Here is a 23,079-nt window from a genome sequence, read left to right on the forward strand (position 1 = left end):
ACTCAGTTTAGCAGACTTCTCTTTTCCTTTCACAGCGCAGGGCAGGCACATCAGACGCCCCACAGGAGGTAGAGCCAGCATTGTGGAAGGCAAGTACAGTCCTGGACCACTTTGTTGACAGTCTTCCTTCTTTTCTTTCAGTGTTCAGGGCAGAGACATCAGACGCACCACAGGGGGTGGAGCCGGCATTGTAGAGGGAAGGCCCAGCCCTATTCAGGTCCTAGGTGCAACTCCTCCCTCCCATCTAGATGCAGATCTCCCTATTCACCACCGGGCTGCTCCAGCCTGTCTCTTGGAATCCCCCAGCCCTGTCACTCACACAACCAGATGAAGGAATACACAACCTCGCAGAGGCAGGCTTAAATGGTTAGACAAGCAAATACCTACTTTCTAAAAGTGGTATTTGCAAACACAGAATATTCAAATAAACTTCACTAAAAGTTGTATTTTATTATTCTGAGTCCAGGCATACTAAACTCGAATTTCTACCCTATTCTCTGAGTCTTTTAGGATTATAATCATGTAATAATCTAACAGCCCATTCTGGCCTATGGAGAACCGGTAGCCTTGCAATAGTGAAAAACGAAAACTGCTGTAATTCACTATTAGGACATGCCACACACAATCAGGACTTGTCCTACCTTATACTTTCAATGCATCCTGCCCGTGAGCCTACCACAGGGGTGACTAATATGAAGAAAAGGGAAGGTTTAGGGACTGGCAAGTGGGTGCACTTGTCCAGTCAGCATGACAGTACCAGACTGCACGCAGGTTATGCAATAGCAGACCTTAGACACGTTTTACAAGGCCACTTCTGCGGCTGGCACAACCAGTGCTGCAAGCCCACTAGCTGGGTTTGGAATTACATGCCCTGGGCACACTCAGTGCACAGTACTAGGTTCTGACAAGTAAACCAAACATCCAATCATGGAACCACAAATCAATACATCAATTTACAGTAGGGAGCACTCGCACTGTGGCACTGGACAGCAGTGGCACGGTGCCCAAAGCATCTAACACTAGCAAAAACATGAGGCAATAGCAAAAATGGAAGGGAGACCCACTCCAATGGTGCCATGTCTAACATATTCCATAAAAAAAGAAGGATAAGTTATAGCTGGGAAAACGTTATTTATTATTTCTATACAAACCCAACTTAAACTATGCAAACATTAGGCGGTCTAAAGTTATAACGTGCATGCTACCTTTTCCTTACTAACACTTATCCTTAACCTTTCGGTTTTTTTTAAATCGAATTTCACATTTTTATTTTATTATTTTATTAAAATGTGTTTGAAATCTTACAGTCCAGTGTTGCAGACTGTCCTACAGTTCTTTAGAAGAGAGTGATGTAGAGTGGAGTACTGTGGAGTGGCATGGCATATAGTAAAGTGTCATACAGAGGAGTGGTGTCTTGCAGAGTACACTAGCGTGCTATGTTAATTCTTATAGAGTACAAAGTTGTTCAGTGGAGTGTATGGGGCTAGAGATGAGTAGAGTCTCATACAGTGTAGAATACTCTTGTGGAGATGCATAGTGGAGGAGAGTGTCCTACATTCCAGCAGTGTGGAAGAGTGGTGTAGTGTGGGTTTAAGGTATCTTATAGTGAAGTGGCATAGAATGGAGTAAAGTGTCCTAGAGTGGAGTGTCTTGCAGTGGAGTGGTCTGGCGTGTCGGAGAGTCTTGAAAAGTGTTGGGAAAGTAGAGTGGAGTGGAGTGAGACCGAGTGGAATAGAGTGTGGTAGAGTGGAGTAGTACCATAGAGTTGGGTGGGCTGTAGTGCCGTACAGTGTTGCATGGATTGTTGTATAGTGTCATACAGTAAACTAGAGTGCTGTATATTCACATAGACTAGAGTACAGTGGAGTGCTATAGACTAGGGTATTGTGTGGTAGAGTAGAGGGGTGTGGAGTGGTGTCCTAAAGTTGAGTGCAGTAAAGTGGGGTGTAGTGGCATAGATGGAGTTGTGTAGTGTGTTGTAGAGTGGCATACCGTGGAGTAGTGTTGTACAGGGTCATAGAGTGCAGTAGTGTTATATGGTGAAGTGTAGGGGCACAGTGTTTGTATACAGTAGAGTGGAGTGTCGAAGAGGGGGTAAAGTGTGTTGTGGAATGGTGTCGTACAGTGGAGTGGTGTTGTACAGTGTTGGAAACTGTTGTAGGGTGTCATGGAGGATAGTGTGGAGTGACGTACAGTATACTACAGTGTGTTAGAGTGTGGTAGAGTTGAGTGGGATAGTGGGTAATCAAGTGGCGTAGAGTGGTTAGTGGAGTACTGTCATAGAGTGGAGTAAATGTGGTTGGAGTGGCGTAGAGGGAGATTCATAGAGTGGAGTATAGTGGCATAAAGTGTATTAGCGTGTTATACAGTGACAAAGACTAGAGTATAGTGTTGTGGAGTGGCATAGAGTGGAGCAGAGTTTTACACTGTTGGGGCACAGAATGAAGTACAGTGTTGTAGGACTGCAGTGGCGTACAGTGCAGTGTCTGAGTGTTTTGTTGTATGGTAGACTATCGTGGAGTGGCATAGTGTTGCAAAATACAATGTAATTGAGTAGTGCGTCATAGAGTGGAGTAAAGTGGGGTATATTGGCATAGAGGGAGATGCATAGTGTCCTAGAGTGGAGTAAAGTGTCAAAGAGTAGAGTGTTTTACAGTGACATAGAATAGTAGTATTGTGGAGTGTCAGAGTGGGGTTAAGTATTGTACAGTGGAGTGGTGTACCGTAGACTGGAGTAAGTATCATAGAGTGGAGTGCCATGACATACAATTGAGTGCTGTGGAATAGCACAGAGTGAAGTAAAGTGTCATAGTCGAGTAGCATGTCGCACAGTGGGGTGGGGTGGCGTGTCATAAAGTGTTGTGGAGTACAGTGTTGCAGAGTGGATTGGCATAGAGCACACTTGATTGAGTAAGTTGCATGTTACAGTGTGATAGACTGGAGTGGCATACAGTTTACTAACGTATAGTGCGGTGTTGTAGAGTGCAGTGGCGTAGAATCGAGTGTTGTGACGTGGTGTGGTGTGGCATAATCTATTGTAAAGACGCGTAGTGTGAAAATGGATGCAGATAATATATTTCAGGAATGTAGAATAGGGTGTCCAGAGTAACACAAGGTAGAGACTTGTGCTGCCTTGCGTTTCTCCAGATCAACCTAGCAACGCAGGGGGACGCATGGTGACTTTGCGTTACTTGGTAAATCTGAGTTCAGTATTGCATTACTTTTGTGACATGCAAGAATAACGCATTACAATGAGGAGTATGTCCCTTCGTGCTATACTGTGCCTCTTTATACCGCAATAGGTTTGCGGTAGGCTCGCTGTACATGGCGATGACAAGACATATAATTGGCTGCCTTTACAAAAATTAAAAGGTACACTTTAGATGTCTTCTGGGTTAGGGCCTTAAATATACGTAAATATAGGTAAGTAAGTATTGCATTGGTGTAAAAATGTATGGCTGAGTTATCTGCGTAAAGTGTTCCAGTTAACAAAGCGGCTGCTTGTAATTGTAACTGGAATGTTAGTGTAAACTAGGCTGCCTTTGCAAGTCCTCTCTGCTTGTCCTCTTAGTTTATGCAGAAAGGCCTAATAAAATTGTAAAAAAAACAAAAAACGAAACCAACCGTGTGGTGGTCATTTTGTTTATTTATTTTTTTTCTCAAAATTGAATTTTATTTTTATAGCATGCTATACAAGAGAATACTGCGGTCTACAGAACCCAACATAACATCGCTTGCTGTCATGCTCTCGCACAACTTCTGGCATTGTCAGATGTCCTGCTGTGTCACGGACATGTTATTGACAAACACCACTCTGGTGGCTATCCTTAAGCAGCTCCTGGAATTCAAAATCTATTTTTGGTTCCCTTTCTTAAGGCCTTTATCCATTTCTTCATTGTTCCCTTCCTAATCGTATTGATCAGGGCACCCCGCCGTTCACTTTTCGAGATGGCGTGATTGGCCAGAGTGGTTAACCTGAATGTTTGATCATCCAGTACTAGATTCTAACTGGTATCTGGACTTACTGGGTGGGGGACGGACACATAACTAGGCCAGCTTTGTTTGTTATATTATATGGATTTCTTAAGCGCACAAATCACCCCCGAGGGGATCTCACGGCACTGGAGCAGCCAACCCAGGTCACAGGAGATCAAACAACCAGGTTTTTGAGGATTTCTTCAATGAAGGTAGGTCTGGACAACAGCTTAGCTGCAGGGTCAACTGGGTCCGGTGTTGGGGGGGGGGGGGGGGGGCAGGTAAGAGAAGGAGGGGCCAGCATGCCTGTGTACGAATGCGCCTTGGACATCACAACAATTCCCTGCATCTACGGTGGCAAGACGGAATGTATGGCTGCAGCTAGTTTTTCAGATAGCATGAGCCACTCACATGCAAGGATTTAAAAAAACAGACCGAGAAGTTTAAAGAGGGCACACTTTTTTATGGGAAGCCAATGAAGATTTCGGGATATAGGTTCTGATGGAGAATGAGAAAGGTTGACGACCAAGCAGGCGGCGTGTTCTAAACAACTTGGAGTTTGGCAAATAGGCCTTCCTTCATTGCGACCATTACGGCATTTCTCTAGTCCAGGCGGCTCATTATCAGTGCCTTGATGAGTGTGTTCCTGGTCTGCAGAGGGATCCAATGAAAAGCTTTCCCAAGCATGCACATCAGACCAAAGCAAGCACCAGAGATTGAGCTGACCTGCTCATTCACGGAAAGGTTGACTGTGTGCCTTCCCAAACAAGCATTGCTAAAGCAATGCCTGAGGCTCGACCTAAAAACGACATTTCCATTTTACTGAAGCTCAGCTGAAGGAAATTTGCCATCCTCCAGGAAGCAGTCTTCGTCATGCAGTCCCTAAATTTGTTTAATGGATTCAGGGTTTGTCCTCATGGTGATGACAAGTTGGGTGTCATCTGCATACAAAATGACATCTTGTTCGTATGACTTACCAATAATTCCATTAAACTAAATACATTATTCCTCATTCCAGAAACAGCCTCGTATGTTTCTCACTCCGACTGGGACTCCCATTTTCCAGTCCGCTGTCAAAAAAACAATCTATTCCCTACTTTGTTTCATGCAGGAGTATATACTCAGAAGATTTACTTTACTAAACATAAGCACGCCCCCAACCCCCACGGTATATCCCCAACATTTGGTCTTTCCACTACGAACCAACCGGGTCGTAGAGTGGGAATTAATAAATGGAACGAGGAAGAACGTAATTGAAAGTTACTTCCTTGTTGCAGTCATTGACTCCTGCGGAATACTTTGGATGAAACTAGATTGGCCTTCTTGAGAATTGAGCACATTTGTGCAAACAATGATTCAGCACCCTTGAAACGGTATTACAGAATTTTCAGACATATTCTCCTCCTGGTAAAGAGACTCTCAATCGACACCACCTCTCCATTAGCGTCAGAGATGGCGGTGATGTACAAAAGTAGATGTTGCCCACTTAACACTCTTACGGATTCCAATCCATGAAGAACCCAGGGGACTGATAAACCTTGATTACACTTTCCCAGAAGGCCCAATGATTGAGGGTTAGCTTGAATGCCAGGACCATAATTAGAAATGAAGGTTGTGAACCAATGACGCTGGGTGGATGTAGCATGCTTGAATTTGCCTGGACGAAAGAATCCACTCTTTCTAAATAAATCTGGTACCCTCCTTCCATTGTCAGATTTTGAGCTGAATCTTCTCCAGCGAGGATGGACAAGTCATAAACTCAGAAAAAGGCAATCTCTTGTTCATATTGACACTTGGGAAGATGGAAAGGACCCATTTTTTTTAATTTGTTATTTTTCTTTACTTTTAGATCCACTGAGTGCAAAAGTTTGAAAGGTGGTTTCGGTGAAATCTGAAAGACTAAAAGCAAATCCAAATTAGGTAGCTTGCCTCTACAGGGAGAGCAAGAATTTCCAAAACTTGGAGAACATGTATACAATAAGGTTCAGTCTCCAATCCATCGCAAGGCCCCCGAAAGGCTTTAAGAGAGACCCACTGAACGTAAAAAGTAAACAAGTAAACAACCTTTTTGTTAAACTGGAAAGCCTCCTCAAGAAAAGATAGGATGTGACCACCCTTTTTTCATCATCATATTAAGCTTTATTTCGGCAATTGCCATAAAGCCACCACAATAAGTTACATTGTAAACAAAAAAATGAATAAAACACTTAAACATAATGCATAAAATGTAGAATAATTAAAATGTTTATTATACCCACAGTTAAAATTATTTATGATACCCACAATTGGGACTCGCAGCATGTCGAGGGAACATTGCAACAATTTTAGCAAGCAAACGTGGATTTCATCCAACAACACCTATACCGGTTATCTTCTGCTAAACAGTCTATACAAGGAAAAACCATAAATGCAACTAGGACACACAAGGATATTAAGTGCCATGTACTGGTAGGCAGTGGGGCAGTCTTTTTCTGTCTGTTGTCTCCACATTTATAGCAAAACCCAGGAGACGGCAAAGACAATTACTTGTGCTGTGTCTGCCTTAGTACCCTAGTTTTAATTTGGTAGTCCCTAATGCCCAAGATACGGCATAACTTCAAAACCCATTTCCTCCTGTGAGCATGATGCCACAGGCATAAGTACAGAACAAAATCTACTGTTTCTTTAAACTCTGGCCAAAACGTGCAGCTTAGGTCGGGTTCAGCATTAACGAGGGTGCGCCACCACTTCGCAGCAAATGATCTTGGTGGCAAAGTCCCAATTCAGAACTTAATATAAAATGTCTTAGCACTCAGAGGCTCAAATATGTTCTTATACCTTTCCAGAAGATATATTTCTTTAAATTCCAAAAAGGTTGAGGTTAGAGTACCTGCTCCCCCATTCTGCAATCTGCCATATGTGTGTCTCCAATACCACTCCATGAGCGTAGACTTAGAAATGCCACTGGACGTTTCCGGGTGAATCCACATGTTGCTGCACCCAATCTCCTCAAGTGTATTCTTAATATACCTCAAGTAAGGAATTCTGGTGGCCACAGAATGTTTCATAATCTCCTCCAAGCCTAGCCGATAGGGTAATAAGTCTACTGAGGACCAGATTCCCCTCCAGTACATCAGAAGTCTAAGTTTTGCTTTATGGGTAAGTGAGAAAATTCCCAGATCTAAGCAAAGTGGTCCCAGCGAATGCTAGGGATAAGGTTTGTTGGGAGCCAGAGGATGGAAACTAATTTCAGTCCACTCCAGATTGTTGACATTAGCATGGCCTAGAGCTCTCCAACATACAGCCCCCCTCCCCCCACTTGCAAGTTGTAAATTTGCAACGAAGTGTCATCAGCAAAAAGCTGGATCCCTTCAGGGCTCTGAGAAGGCCACCACTTTAATATGCTAATCTGAGCTTATACTTGTGAATCTGTGGTGACCAGCCAAATTGCTTGTTGAGAGTATTCCCCAGGTAATCAAAGGTGGGGACCCTTTCCAAATGGGTACCATTGAGGACTGGGTGTGATCGAGCCGTCTTGCAAAGGTTCAGTACCATATATTTGGTTTTGCTAGCATCGATCTCTCGCCCTCTCTGTCTGCAGAAGACTCTGAACTGATCCAGAAGATTTTGGAAACCCATTTGGGAGTCTCAAGACCATTAACATGTTGTCTGTATACAGGAGAGCTGGGACTTTCCTGTTGACCAGAGGCGGAGCGTCATGCTTGCGATGTTCTAGCATGTTAACCAAGTTGTTGATATATAACAGAAACAAAGTGGGGGCTAGTCCACACCCTTGTCTCATCCCCTGAGTCACTGGAATGGGATCTGTCAATTCCCCTGTGGGGCCATACCTAACTTGGGCATATGTATCCAGGTGTAGTCTCCTAAACACGTCAACTAGGTGTTTAGGGACACTCATGCCGGTTAGAACTGCCTACATGCCCTCCCTGGGAACTGGATCGAAAGCAGATCGTAGGTTGACTAAAATGATGTAATGGTGCCCACTCCCCAAAGTGACATATTTCCAATAGATTATTTGTACCACTTGATCAATGGTGCTTGTCCTGTCCCTGAAGCCTTCTTGGTGGAGTGTCGACACATCTGCTTCCTCATCCCATGCTTGCAATCTACTCAACAAAATTTGGCAAAAAAGCTTCTGTGAGCTGCCAGTAAGGCTAATGGGGCTATATTTTGAAGGGACGAACCTCGTATAACGAGACAATTTCCGGCCATGTCTGTGGTACGGTAAGCCTATTCATGATATTGTTGACTAGAGGTGCAAAATAAGGGCACCAAATCTCCTCGGCTTTAAACAGGTCCCTAGGCACCTTATCAAGGCCTGCGCTTTTCCTGCTGTAATCCAGTCAATGGCTGCGTCACCTTCATTCAGTGTAATGGGGCTAGGGCCATGATCAATCTGAAGGGACGGGCCAACAGCAGGGAAGGCACTAGATGATAGAAACTTTTTCCCACTCCCCCAGAGTAGTCCGGCATTTACCATGTGTGTCCAAAATCAGTACCTCATTTGCCCCTCTAGTCCGGCTCAATACCCGGCCAATAGTGGGCTACAGGGCCCTCTAGGTACTTCGCCCATCCTGGGCTTAAAGGCTTGTAAAATGTACGACCCAAGCGTCAGCTGCTATGTTACTACACAGTTAGGAGGCACTATTGGGGCCCTGATCGGCCACTAACTCCCAGAAGAAGCAATGGTCTTTCACCTTGGATGCAGCCAATAAAGCCTCCCATTTAGCTCATTACAACTTTATACAAAGCTCTGGCTTCCTGAATGGTTGCTCTACCTCCACTATAGCAACCATTCGAGCCCGCCTACCTAGTCGACATGCTTTGAACCATTTGACCACATGAACCTGTTTGGGCAGAATCTGAGTTTCCACCAATGAAAGCTCCTTCATGGTAAGGAACAGGGAGCATGGATATCAGTAAGGGCACCCTTTCCTGACAACCCCTTTGTGATCACACGGTAGTGGTACAAATAAGATTTTTAAGTTGACCGTTGTCTCAAGGTTTGAACAGCAAAAGTTAGTTCACTAAACTCTTGTTTTGTCAACCAATCTGCTCGACCTCCAAGCTGATCCGCTGAGGTGCACGTTCATTGGTTAGCTCCGGGTCCCTGGGAGGAGAATGGAACGGTCACTGATGCCCTTTCTGTGCAAATCCTTCTAGGATGCAGCAGCAGGAACCAGGAGGAGTGTGCCATGCTTGAGCAAGCTGAATTACTGTAGTGCTGTTCTCCCTGATTTGAGCCAAATCTTCCATTTTCAAAAATGACCTAAAAGAATTCCCAGACCCAACAACCAGAAAAAGCATTTACCTCCCAAGCTCTCGACATCGCAGCCCTGGTCCTAGACTCTAAGAGCAGTGGCTCCTGTGCTTCACCTGGCCCTTTGCTGCAGATCTGGCCTAGGGTCCTAGGCTTTGAGAGCAGTGGCTCCTGTGCTTCACCGGCCTCTTGCTGCAGATCTGGCCTAGGGTCCTAGGCTTTGAGAGCAGTGGCTCCTGTGCTTCACCCGGCCCTTTGCTGCAGATCTGGCCTAGGGTCCTAGGCTTAGAGAGCAGTGGCTCCCGTGCTTCACCCCGCCTCTTGCTGCAGATCTGGCCTAGGGTCCTAGGCTTTGAGAGCAGTGGCTCCTGTGCTTCACCTGGCCTCTTGCTGCAGATCTGGCCTAGGGTCCTAGGCTCTGAGAGCAGTGGCTCCTGTGCTTCACCTGGCCTCTTGCTGCAGATCTGGCTTTGGGTCCTAGGCTTTGAGATCTGGCCTAGGGTCCTAGGCTTTGAGATCTGGCCTAGGGTCCTAGGCTTTGAGAGCAGTGGCTCCTGTGCTTCACCTGGCCTCTTGCTGCAGATCTGGCCTAGGGTCCTAGGCTCTGAGAGCAGTGGCTCCTGTGCTTCACCTGGCCTCTTGCTGCAGATCTGGCTTTGGGTCCTAGGCTTTGAGATCTGGCCTAGGGTCCTAGGCTTTGAGATCTGGCCTAGGGTCCTAGGCTTTGAGAGCAGTGGCTCCTGTGCTTCACCTGGCCTCTTGCTGCAGATCTGGCCTAGGGTCCTAGGCTCTGAGAGCAGTGGCTCCTGTGCTTCACCTGGCCTCTTGCTGCAGATCTGGCCTAGGGTCCTAGGCTTTGAGAGCAGTGGCTCCCGTGCTTCACCCCGCCTCTTGCTGCAGATCTGGCCTAGGGTCCTAGGCTTTGAGAGCAGTGGCTCCCGTGCTTGACATGGCCCTTTGCTGCAGTTCTGGCCTAGGGTCCTAGGCTTTGAGAGCAGTGGCTCCCGTGCTTCACCTGACCTCTTGATGCAGATCTGGCCTAGGGTCCTAGGCTTTGAGAGCAGTGGCTCCTGTGGTTCACCTGATCTCTCGCTGCAGATCTGGCCTAGGGTCCTAGGCTTTGAGAGCAGTGGCTCCTGTGGTTCACCTGGCCCTTTGCTGCAGATCTGGCCTAGGGTCCTAGGCTTTGAGAGCAGTGGCTCTCGTGCTTGACCTGGCCTCCTGCTGCAGATCTGGCCTAGGGTCCTAGGCTTTGAGAGCAGTGGCTCCCATGCTTCCCCCGGCCTCTTGCTGCAGATCTGGCCTAGGGTCCTAGGCTTTGAGAGCAGTGGCTCCCGTGGTTCACCTGGCCCTTTGCTGCAGTTCTGGCCTAGGGTCCTAGGCTTTGAGAGCAGTGGCTCCTGTGGTTCACCTGGCCTCTTGCTGCAGATCTGGCCTAGGGTCCTAGGCTCTGAGAGCAGTGGCTCCTGTGCTTCACCTGGCCTCTTGCTGCAGATCTGGCCTAGGGTCCTAGGCTCCAAGAGCAGTGGCTCCCTTGCTTCACCGGCCTCTTGCTGCAGATCTGGCCTAGGGTCCTAGGCTCTGAGAGCAGTGGCTCCTGTGCTTCACCTGGCCTCTTGCTGCAGATCTGGCCTAGGGTCCTAGGCTTTGAGAGCAGTGGCTCCCGTGGTTCACCTGGCCTCTTGCTGTAGATCTGGCCTAGGGTCCTAGGCTCTGAGAGCAGTGGCTCCCGTGCTTCCCCCGGCCTCTTGCAGCAGATATGGCCTAGGGTCCTAGGCAGTGGCTCCTGTGCTTCACCCGACCTCTTGCGGCAGATCTGGCCTAGGGTCCCAGGCACTGAGAGCAGTGGCTCCTGTGCTTCACCTGGCCCTTTGCTGCAGATCTGGCCTAGGGTCCTAGGCTTTGAGAGCAGTGGCTCCTGTGGTTCACCTGGCCTCTTGCTGCAGATCTGGCCTAGGGTCCTAGGCTCAGAGCAGTGGCTCCTGTGCTTCACCCGGCCTCTTGCAGCAGATCTGGCCTAGGGTCCTAGGCAGTGGCTCCTGTGCTTCACCCGACCTCTTGCGGCAGATCTGGCCTAGGGTCCCAGGCACTGAGAGCAGTGGCTCCTGTGCTTCACCTGGCCTCTTGCTGCAGGTCTGGCCTAGGGTCCTAGGCTCTGAGAGCAGTGGCTCCTGTGGTTCACCTGGACCTTTGCTGCAGATCTGGCCTAGGTTCCTAGGCTTTGAGAGCAGTGGCTCCTGTGCTTCCCCCGGCCTCTTGCAGCAGATCTGGCCTAGGCTCCTAGGCAGTGGCTCCTGTGCTTCACCCGACCTCTTGCGGCAGATCTGGCCTAGGGTCCCAGGCACTGAGAGCAGTGGCTCCTGTGCTTCACCTGGCCCTTTGCTGCAGATCTGGCCTAGGGTCCTAGGCTTTGAGAGCAGTGGCTCCTGTGGTTCACCTGGCCTCTTGCTGCAGATCTGGCCTAGGGTCCTAGGCTCAGAGCAGTGGCTCCTGTGCTTCACCCGGCCTCTTGCAGCCGATCTGGCCTAGGGTCCTAGGCAGTGGCTCCTGTGCTTCACCCGACCTCTTGCGGCAGATCTGGCCTAGGATCCCAGGCATTGAGAGCAGTGGCTCCTGTGCTTCACCTGGCCTCTTGCTGCAGATCTGGCCTAGGTTCCTAGGCTTTGAGAGCAGTGGCTCCTGTGCTTCCCCCGGCCTCTTGCAGCAGATCTGGCCTAGGTTCCAAGGCTTTGAGAGCAGTGGCTCCTGTGCTTCACCTGGCCTCTTGCTGCAGGTCTGGCCTAGGGTCCTAGGCTCTGAGAGCAGTGGCTCCTGTGGTTCACCTGGATCTTTGCTGCAGATCTGGCCTAGGTTCCTAGGCTTTGAGAGCAGTGGCTCCCATGCTTCCCCCGGCCTCTTGCAGCAGATCTGGCCTAGGGTCCTAGGCAGTGGCTCCTGTGCTTCACCCGACCTCTTGCGGCAGATCTGGCCTAGGTTCCTAGGCTTTGAGAGCAGTGGCTCCCGTGCTTCCCCCGGCCTCTTGCAGCAGATCTGGCCTAGGGTCCTAGGCTTTGAGAGCAGTGGCTCCCGTGCTTCCCCCGGCCTCTTGCAGCAGATCTGGCCTAGGGTCCTAGGCTCTGACAGCAGTGGCTCCCGTGCTTCACCTGACCTCTTGATGCAGATCTGGCCTAGGGTCCTAGGCACTGAGAGCAGTGGCTCCTGTGCTTCACCTGGCCTCTTGCTGCAGATCTGGTCTAGGGTCCTAGGCTTTGAGAGCAGTGGCTCCTGTGCTTCACCTGGCCTCTTGCTGCAGATCTGGCCTAGGGTCCTAGGCTCTGAGCAGTGGCTCATGTTCTTCACCTGACCTCTTGATGCAGATCTGGCCTAGGGTCCTAGGCTTTGAGAGCAGTGGCTCCCGTGCTTCACCCCGCCTCTTGCTGCAGATCTGGCCTAGGGTCCTAGGCTTTGAGAGCAGTGGCTCTCGTGCTTGACCTGGCCTCCTGCTGCAGATCTGGCCTAGGGTCCTAGGCGTTGAGAGCAGTGGCTCTCGTGCTTGACCTGGCCTCCTGCTGCAGATCTGGCCTAGGGTCCTAGGCTTTGAGAGCAGTGGCTCCCATGCTTCCCCCGGCCTCTTGCTGCAGATCTGGCCTAGGGTCCTAGGCTTTGAGAGCAGTGGCTCCTGTGGTTCACCTGGCCCTTTGCTGCAGATCTGGTCTAGGATCCTAGGCTCTGACAGCAGTGGCTCCCGTGCTTCACCTGACCTCTTGATGCAGATCTGGCCTAGGGTCCTAGGCTTTGAGAGCAGTGGCTCCTGTGGTTCACCCGGCCTCTTGCTGCAGATCTGGCCTAGGGTCCTAGGCTTTGAGAGCAGTGGCTCCTGTGGTTCACCTGGCCCTTTGCTGCAGATCTGGCCTAGGGTCCTAGGCTCTGAGAGCAGTGGCTCCTGTGGTTCACCCGGCCTCTTGCTGCAGATCTGGCCTAGGGTCCTAGGCTTTGAGAGCAGTGGCTCTCGTGCTTGACCTGGCCTCCTGCTGCAGATCTGGCCTCCTGCTGCAGATCTGGCCTAGGGTCCTAGGCTTTGAGAGCAGTGGCTCCCATGCTTCCCCCGGCCTCTTGCTGCAGATCTGGCCTAGGGTCCTAGGCTTTGAGAGCAGTGGCTCCTGTGGTTCACCTGGCCCTTTGCTGCAGATCTGGTCTAGGATCCTAGGCTCTGACAGCAGTGGCTCCCGTGCTTCACCTGACCTCTTGATGCAGATCTGGCCTAGGGTCCTAGGCTTTGAGAGCAGTGGCTCCTGTGGTTCACCCGGCCTCTTGCTGCAGATCTGGCCTAGGGTCCTAGGCTCTAAGAGCAGTGGCTCCCTTGCTTCACCGGCCTCTTGCTGCAGATCTGGCCTAGGGTCCTAGGCTTTGAGAGCAGTGGCTCCCGTGCTTGACCTGGCCTCTTGCTGCAGATGTGGCCTAGGGTCCTAGGCTTTGAGAGCAGTGGCTCCCTTGCTTCACCGGCCTCTTGCTGCAGATCTGGCTTTGGGTCCTAGGCTTTGAGATCTGGCCTAGGGTCCTAGGCTTTGAGATCTGGCCTAGGGTCCTAGGCTTTGAGAGCAGTGGCTCCTGTGCTTCCCCCGGCCTCTTGCTGCAGATCTGGCCTAGGGTCCTAGGCTTTGAGAGCAGTGGCTCCTGTGGTTCACCTAGCCTCTTGCTGCAGATGTGGCCTAGGGTCCTAGGCTCTGAGAGCAGTGGCTCCCGTGCTTCACCCCGCCTCTTGCTGCAGATCTGGCCTAGGGTCCTAGGCTTTGAGATCTGGCCTAGGGTCCTAGGCTTTGAGAGCAGTGGCTCCTGTGGTTCACCTAGCCTCTTGCTGCAGATCTGGCCTAGGGTCCTACGCTTTGAGAGCAGTGGCTCCTGTGGTTCACCTAGCCTCTTGCTGCAGATCTGGCCTAGGGTCCTAGGCTTTGAGATCTGGCCTAGGGTCCTAGGCTTTGAGAGCAGTGGCTCCTGTGGTTCACCTAGCCTCTTGCTGCAGATCTGGCCTAGGGTCCTAGGCTTTGAGAGCAGTGGCTCCTGTGGTTCACCTAGCCTCTTGCTGCAGATGTGGCCTAGGGTCCTAGGCTCTGAGAGCAGTGGCTCCCGTGCTTCACCCGGCCTCTTGCTGCAGATCTGGCCTAGGGTCCTAGGCTCTAAGAGCAGTGGCTCCCGTGGTTCACCCGGCCTCTTGCTGCAGATCTGGCCTAGGGTCCTAGGTTGCAAGAAAGGGGGTGCTTCAGATTTCCTGCAAGAACTTGGAGGGTCGAGAACCCCAATGAGTCCTTTCTCTGACGTTCAAGCAGCACTTGGCAAGTGGTTGCTGCCAGCACCCGAGATCATTAGAAATGTTCTCCATGTGGGATTAATGCTAAAAAATGTCTTGAGCTGCAACCTCCCCCTTCCACATTGTCTCGCATCTCTGCACTGTCCAAAGTTAGGCCTGCAAATCATTTCTTAAACCATTTCGCAGGAGAGCCCTTGAAGGTCGCCTCAGCTGGGTCAAGACCGAGGCTGGAGCTAATAATGCGGTGATCTCCTGTGTCGAACCAAGGGCATATGTAGCTTCCATTGGTGCAGCTGGTGCAGTGCAGTGGGGCCCAGAGGCCCGAGGGGCCCACTGAGCCCTGAATATTGCTGTATTTTATCAATCAAATTGCAGCCGAGGTCCGCTGCTCTTCCTTGCACAGGGGCCCGTGACCCACTGGCTTTGCTGTTGTTGAGAACCCATAGTTTCTCTGCAAGTTCCCGGATTGAAAGCATGCAGCTCTTCAAAGTGGTGCATGGAATTGCAGAGTCAGGCTTAAAACTTCCTATTCCCACCCCAAATGAGTTTATCTTTTTTTAGCTTCGGGAAGAAGGCAAGCGGAAAAGGGGTGGGGTGTAAGTTTAAAGCCCCCAGCCCTCGCGGCCGTGCTGTTCGGTTTCTGTAGGGTGCTCGGTGCTGTGTGTTGTCGCTGTTCCTACGGGTATTGTATCCGGGTATCGTATTTACCCGCCTATCTGATGAGTTCTGTACTCTCCGGCTCCAGTGCACACTTCCGACCGAACTTTCATCCCGTTCCTGTCCTCCTGGCGGCGCTGCCCTTTTAACCCCTGCAGCCCTTCTACCTCCACCCAGCTGCTGGAATGTGGGATGGCCTCTCCCTATTCTGTGCTATGCACGAGCAGTGGGTGGAGGTTTCCTGTTGACGACAAACTAAAGCAACACAAATAACCCTGCTACGAAAACTTGTGGCCTCGCTTTCTTTTTTTTGCGCTCCTATTTTGAAAAACTGTTGTCACAAGTTAATTGATTCCTTGCTTTTTTTATTTTATTAATTGTTGCTGCGTCTAACTAGAAATACCCCCCCGCCCCCCCCAACCCGGATTTTAAAAAAAATCCTCATTCGTCCTTGTTTATTCCACAAAACATGCTGTATTTTTTTATTTTTCGTGTTTCATTTCTCGACCATCGCCAGTTATAAGTCTGGTCTGACACAGCAGCTGTCTCTGTCTTATTGTTACCAGCTCTTCAAAATATGGACAGTGAGCTTTACTTTTTACTCGAGGTGTAATCCCTCCCCTTATGCTACCGTATTTTTGTCTTCCAAGAAGTATTTCTTAGAATGCAGGGCTGACTTGTATCTAAAGAAACACTCAATCCTCATGTATACCGTAAGCCATTATTTTTACTTTGTTCCGGCAGTAGCAAAACCAGTATGTCTGGATTTTAGTGCTACAAACGGCATTGGTACACGTGAAAGGCGCTTGTGAATGGCTGCATGCCAGGCAGCCATACCCCAGCAGAGCGTTCAGTCTATCGACTTGCGAGAGGGAGGGCGCCAGGGGGTCTCCGAGGGCCGTCGGTCACGGGTCTCTTTCATGGCCGCTCATTTTAAAGTCCTCATGTGAAATGTGCTTTTGCAACGACAGGCTCAAACAAACCCGTCTTTCCGAACCACCATGCTGCTGGTGTCTGGACTCGGACTGGCTGGAAGGCTTTACCGTTTGGAGGTGTGGCCACCAGTTGAAATGTTTGACATCCCAGTGAATGACCCTGGGGCACGCCCCCTTTATTCCTTTAAACGTGCCCTTCAGACATCTCACATAATCTTGGCACCGCTTCAAAAAGTGTGCCTTGGAAAAGCCCTTGCGTAGTTTGTACACGTCAGTGCGCTTATAAAAACGGCACAGGGAATTCCAGCTGTGTTTCTCCTCAAGAGTTTTAGTGGAAGGATATAGTCGATAATTCTCGCAAGTTTTATGCTTCTTTCAGGGCATTTCTGGTATCAGAACGCGCCTGCTATTAGATGCGAATTAATTAAGGAATAAATTGCTCAGCTTCCTTGGTCCCTTCTGTCAGCACCCTCTTGCCTCTGCGTGATCACAGAAATCTCTGCTGACTGGAAATATCTTCGAAGCTAACGGGACTTGGTACCTTGTGTGATTTTATGGCTGAATGTTACTTATCTGGTGAGTAGTCCCTGTTGGTATAAGTTATTTCTGAATGGACGGCGCCGCGCGCTGTGTCTTCCTGCGCAGCGCTCCTGGCAATGCTGAGGTCAGCCCCAGACAGGCTATGTGTGCATAGTGCTACTTTTTGTGCCTCGGCATTTGTGTAGCTCATAGTACCAGTGTGAAGGGTTACCCACATTTTCTCACAATCTTCCTCATTTAAGAGTTGAGTGGGGGCTGTTTATGGGATTCTATATGGATATTTTCGCCCAAGAGTCCCCCCTAAAAAATAAAAATAAATATTTTCTGGTGGCTCCTGACAGAGTTCTTCTGTGGTCACTGGAGATTGCTGCCTTCGTATCCCAATGTTGAAACTTGGGAAAACTGAAATATATTTAGGCCTCCCACCCAAGTCATCCCAACTGTTGCGTCTCAAATGCTGAACAAGTGTCCCACCCTCCTTCTTGAATGCACACATTTTATTGGCTAGTATTTCTACAGTGATCTCTTCTCGCGTAGACCTGTGCCAGGACCAAAAAGGCAACTTTTTTTGGGTGATAAAAACCCTTCTGTTGATTTTTGTGGCTTTTAAACAACCACCCCTACCTCTCCCCCACATACACCTCAAATCCTCCTGAAGAAAATCCAATTAGTCTGGTTGGTTGCAGCCAATGGATGGCCCTACTGCATCTTTCTCCCATTTGGTCTTAGATTGTATTTGGTGCGTTGGTCAAGAATGCCTTAATCTTTCACGCTGCACCAGTGGTTGCTCTGTCCTCCAGCGATGCAGCTTCCAGTAGGGCGCTTCAGGGAACCCTTCCACATTTGGTCCTACTTACTCACTGCATGTCATACTTGGAGTATCTAAAAAAGGATGTAGGTGAAGTTCAATTCCTTAGCTTAATTGCTTGAACGACATCCTCCAGTATCTCCCCCCAGAAGTCCCCTACTTTTAAATCGCCTATCGGGTCACACTGCCAAGATTCGGAAAGTCCAGCGACGTCTTCCATGTCGTTTCTACCCCAAAGTGGGGTTTCCTGGGTTACTTACCTTTACATCTCATGTAGGAGCTTGCTGTTTCCTCTACTTTGACAACTACTTAAGTAGGATTTAGCATCACAGCCATTCTCTTCCTCCACTCTACATGTGTAACTAACCGACTCCACCCATTCTGTATCTGTCCAGGTGCAGTGAGTTAATCCTGTGCCCTACAGCTCGTCCTGTGCCTTATGGCTCCCTTCACCCATCAGCGTATTTGCCGATCAATAGTAGTTCTCTGTAAGTTGGAAAGAGAGAAAATCCACCACCGTAAACCCTTTTTTATATTATGGTCAGAGAAATCCTATACACATCTTCTTTCAACAAAAAATTGCTGCAACTTCTCTTTTAAAAAAGCAAATATCTTGGATGAACTTTTACCACCTTTTTGAGGATCCTATTTTAGGTATGTTTAACCCAGAGTACTATAATGCAAGAGAGACATGCAGTTTTCAGATATTCAAATTGTTTTTTTCTGAATCATCTGACCTGTGAAATGTTTGTGGGGTTTATTGACTTGGAGTGTAGACCCCGTTCCTTCAGTAGGGAGGAGCAGTGCCTTGTCTTATAAAACCTTTTGTTTTTCTGTCCCTACCTGGCAGATGCACAGTTTTCTGATCATGCTCTGGGGCTTCAGCTACACTATTATTTCACGAATTGCCAATTTGAATATAGAAAAACTAGTCTGCAGTAAGTAGGGTGTTGTGTTTAGGGGTTGGGCAGTATGATTTTCTTTGATCTCTTTCGGCATTTGCCATGGCTAATGTCCGGTACATTTTTAAGCCCATCTAAGTAGTTAGGCCCTTTAGCTACACTTATTTTTTTTTTTGTAGCGAAGGAGTCAATGCAACTTTCCCCTGTATTCCTGCATTTCTGACTGACTCGTTATAATACCCATTCTAATGTTGTTCTTCCCACCACATTAACCAAGCATGCAGACATGCTTGACTCGTTTGTATGAATCACTGCTTGCAGCCCCTGAGATTGTTTTTTTTCTGTTTAATAATTATTATTATTTTTGTAAAGAAACAGAAGTAGTGTTCCCTACAAGAAGATTGCCATTTAAAACAGATTTCTCTAAAAAAAAACACACAATAGGTCTGAACTGCAAATAAAGTGGTTTCCACCAGTTACTGCTTTATTTTAGTGCCCACTCACCTGCCCTCTCCACCGCTCGGGCATTTCTGCTCCATCACCTGCCCTCTCCCCCGCTCAGGCATTTCTGCTCCATCACCTGCCCTCTCCATGGCTCGGGCATTTCTGATCCATCACCTCCCCTCTCCACCGCTCAGGCATTTCTGCTCCATCACCTGCCCTCTCCACGGCTCGGGCATTTCTGCTCCATCACCTACCCTCTCCACCCCGGAGGCATTTCTGCTCCATCACCTACCCTCTCCACCCCAGAGGCATTTCTGCTCCTTCACCTATCCTTCACCCCAGAGGCATTTCTGCTCCATCACCTACCCTCTCCACCACCGAGCATTTCTGCTCCTTCACCTACCCTCTCCACCGCATTTCTGCTCCATCACCTCTCCACCTCTCGGGCATTTCTGCTCCATCACCTACCCTCTCCACCGCTCGGGCATTTCTCCTCCTTCACCTACCCTCTCCACCCCGGAGGCATTTCTGCTCCTTCACCTACCCTTCACCCCAGAGGCATTTCTGCTCCTTCACCTACCCTTCACCCCAGAGGCATTTCTGCTCCTTCACCTACCCTTCACCCCAGAGGCATTTCTGCTCCATCACCTACCCTCTCCACCGCTCGGGCATTTCTGCTCCATCACCTACCCTCTCCACCACCAAGAATTTCTGCTCCTTCACCTACCCTCTCCACCGCATTTCTGCTCCTTCACCTGCCCTCTCCACCGCTCAGGCATTTCTGCTCCATCACCTACCCTCTCCACCGCTCGGGCATTTCTGCTCCATCACCTACCCTCTCCACCGGTCAGGCATTTCTGCTCCATCACCTACCCTCTCCACCGCTCAGGCCATTTCTGCTCCATCACCTACCCTCTCCACCGCTCGGGCATTTCTGCTCCTTCACCTGCCCTCTCCCCCGCTCAGGCCATTTCTGCTCCATCACCTACCCTCTGCACCGCTCAGGCATTTCTGCTCAATCACCTACCCTCTCCACCGCTCGGGCATTTCTGCCCCATCACCTAACCTCTCCACCGCTCGGGCACTTCTGCTCCATCACCTGCCCTCTCCCACGCTCAGGCCATTTCTGCTCCATCACCTACCCTCTCCACCGCTCAGGCACTTCTGCTCCATCACCTGCCCTCTCTCCCACTCGAGCATTTCTGCTCCATCACCTGCCCTCTCTCCCGCTCGGGCATTTCTGCTCCATCACCTGCTCTCTCCACCGCTTGGGCATTTCTGCTCCATCACCTACCCTCTCCACCGCTCGGGCATTTCTGCTCCATCACCTGCTCTCTCCACCGCTCGAGCATTTCTGCTCCATCACCTGCCCTCTCCCCCACTCGGGCACTTCTACTCCATCACCTGCCCTCTCCACCCGGAGGCACTTCTGCTCCATCACCTGCCCTCTCCACCCGGAGGCACTTCTGCTCCATCACCTGCCCTCTCCCCCGCTCGAGCATTTCTGCCCTGCCAAGGCTGCCCTGTGAGGACTCCTTTGCCGTTGCTCACTTCCTGGATTCCCACAATAATAATCTAAAATTCTTTAGGGATTGGCAGCTAACCCCATTCCAAGTACCAAAACACATGGTGTAACTCCTGCCTTAAAGGATATACCCTCGTGAAGGAAAACAGCTGGTCGCTCATCTGGAAGCACGCTACCAAGCTCCGGATCTCCCCGGCCATACTGCAGTGTAAACACTGGTTACTATACTTTTAGACTCCTGCTAAACCCTGCAAAGTCTGCCTGCTAAACTCAAACAGATGCTGGAATTGCTCCTCAGATGTGGGCGACCTCGAATATATGATTTTCTACTGAGCAAGGGTCCACTCCTACTGGGAAAGTATCAATAAAACTTTAAACAGCATCTTCCACTGAAACGTTGTGCTGTCCCCAGTGCTAATGGCGCTAGGGCCCTGGGCTGGCCCCGACTCCCCACCACTCAATACAACAGCACTCCTCTTATTTGACCTGCTTCTCTCACTGGGTGTCACAACTATTTTATGTGACTGGATATCCCCCTCCCCTTTTTTTTCTCTTGATATAACCCTTTCTTTCTCTTCTTTTATTCTCTCTATTTTCACTCGAACCCCAAACGACTATGAGCTTCTGCAGGAAACCATTGAATCGCAACAAATGTCACTAAGCTTCTCTCATGCCGTACTACCCCTCCAACTAGTTTGTCACCAAAGCTACCCTATTTCTCACCCTATACCTCTGTCAATATATTCTCTACATCTGGGAAACATCCTTTACCACGCGGATTTTACTCCGCAAGGCTTTAACAACGCGTCCATTACAACGCAAGTCGTAACCACGACTTGCACTAGAGGATTAAGAATAGTATATTTACTATTCCAACACCTTCCCTAGTGTCCACGGGGACTGGTGTTAAAATAGTAAATTATACTATTCTCAATCCGCGCCCCCAACGCAAGTCATGGTAACGACTTGCGTTGTAAGGGACGCGTTAAAGCGTGCGTTGTGATGGTACGCGTCGTACCGTCATACAACCTCTACATCCACTCTCTCATTTATCCCAAACCCCTTATCACTACTCTGATCCCTAAAATAGCCCTTCCTGGACTCTCTCTCCTACTCCACCCCTCCTTGCATCATATGACACCTCTTTTACTATACTTATCCCCCCAAAACAAGCATTTCTAAACTCTTCCCTCTGACTCATCCCCTCCACACCCCTTTTTACTCATTCCAAGCCCTCTACAAAAAAGCGCTTCAACACTCCATCAGGGGTAGCAAGCGCTATTTAAATACGAAACTTTTTTCCCTCTTCTATCCTTCTGAATCAAATTAACTGACTCACCTATCCAGCACTCAAATTACTTTCATATTTCACTACACTAATTTAACACTAATCCTTTATGGGTTCCAGAGTAGCCTACTACTCGCCGAAAAAGCGCTTTGACGCTTTGTCAGGCGTAGTAAGTGCTATATAAATGCAATTACAATACATTCCAATACCCAGGGGATCTTGTTGATATTGACTTGCTGGTGATAAACGAAACTCATTGTACCACTGTTTACTTCTCGCTGTTTCCTTTTTTTTTCATTTGAGTAGTGGCTGTATTTTCTCTTCTTTTGTACAAATTAAAATGCTCCATAAAATGTTTTTTAAAAAAAAGATTGGTGAGTAGACTGTGATCTCTGCAGCAGGTGTCTTAACCCTGTAAGACATTATAAAATGCAGTCTTTGTGAACAATTTAAATTCTAGAGTAGATTAACTGAAAAAAACCCCAAAACGATGCCCTCTATTCACATCAGCAGCAATGGATTTCCATTTATGTGATGGTTCCTGCCACCTGCTGAAGACCAGTCATTGACGTGAGGTGATTGCAACAGCGCATAGACTTAAATATTTTTTGTTTTTAAATTGCTTTTATGGTCCAATGTAAGTCAGTACTTACCTTGTTAATAGTGCTACATTAAAACCCAGTCATGGCCGTCGGTGGCTGCAGGGCTGAACGCTGTGTACTGTAACAGGTAACTGCAGCAGTAACATTCTTGAGCCCCTACTGCAAATGGGTTTACTAGGCGCTACCTTAAGATGCGGCACTACTCCCATACATAGTATTTACATCACCACGTGAGTAAGGTATCAGCCAGAGTTATGGTACCTGTAGCAGTCAAGCCTTGGACAGCACTCAACACCCTTATGCATCTGATATGCTGGATAATCCGTGTATGTCGGTGTCACTCACTTTGCATTAGTCTAGGAAAGCACATTGGACATTCTTTGCTACATTGGACTGTACCATCTGCATTTCTCTAATCACCCCCAAAACAAAGGTTTTAGTACCCTTTACCTAACCGAATTTGTGTGTGAAGCCAAATATGTCTTTGGCACTTTGATAGTTCATGGGACCATTGCCTGATGCAGCGCGAGGTTGGCCCGACCAAAGGTTTCGAAATAGCACCTCTTTGCACTGTAACAACCAACAAAGCACCCCTTTTCTTTAGCATTGCCATCTCTCCTTGTTTTTACCCCATCAGTTGTCTTGAAATATATGGGTCTCCAATCACCCTTTAAAAAGATACTTGGTTCCCTAACCCCTGTCTGCTAGCAATGATTAAAGGCAGGACTCTGTTGCTGATTCACTGACTGACGTAGGAAGCAAGCGCAGGACCTACAATTAAATGTTTGGGATCGGCTCGTTATTCTTTTAATGCGATCCCTGATCCCTTTTGAAGCTTTTGATTTAAAACTTCGCAGAG

General features: G+C 48.9%; 1 protein-coding gene across 1 annotated transcript in view; it reads left to right on the plus strand.

The window, feature by feature from the left end:
* LOC147709421 (inositol-trisphosphate 3-kinase A-like) overlaps positions 1-23,079 on the plus strand; it is a 281,384-nt gene that overhangs the window by 21,971 nt on the left and 236,334 nt on the right. The window lies entirely within an intron of this gene.

Source organism: Lissotriton vulgaris, chromosome 6, assembly GCF_964263255.1.
Source record: "Lissotriton vulgaris chromosome 6, aLisVul1.2, whole genome shotgun sequence".
Classification (NCBI taxonomy): domain Eukaryota; kingdom Metazoa; phylum Chordata; class Amphibia; order Caudata; family Salamandridae; genus Lissotriton; species Lissotriton vulgaris.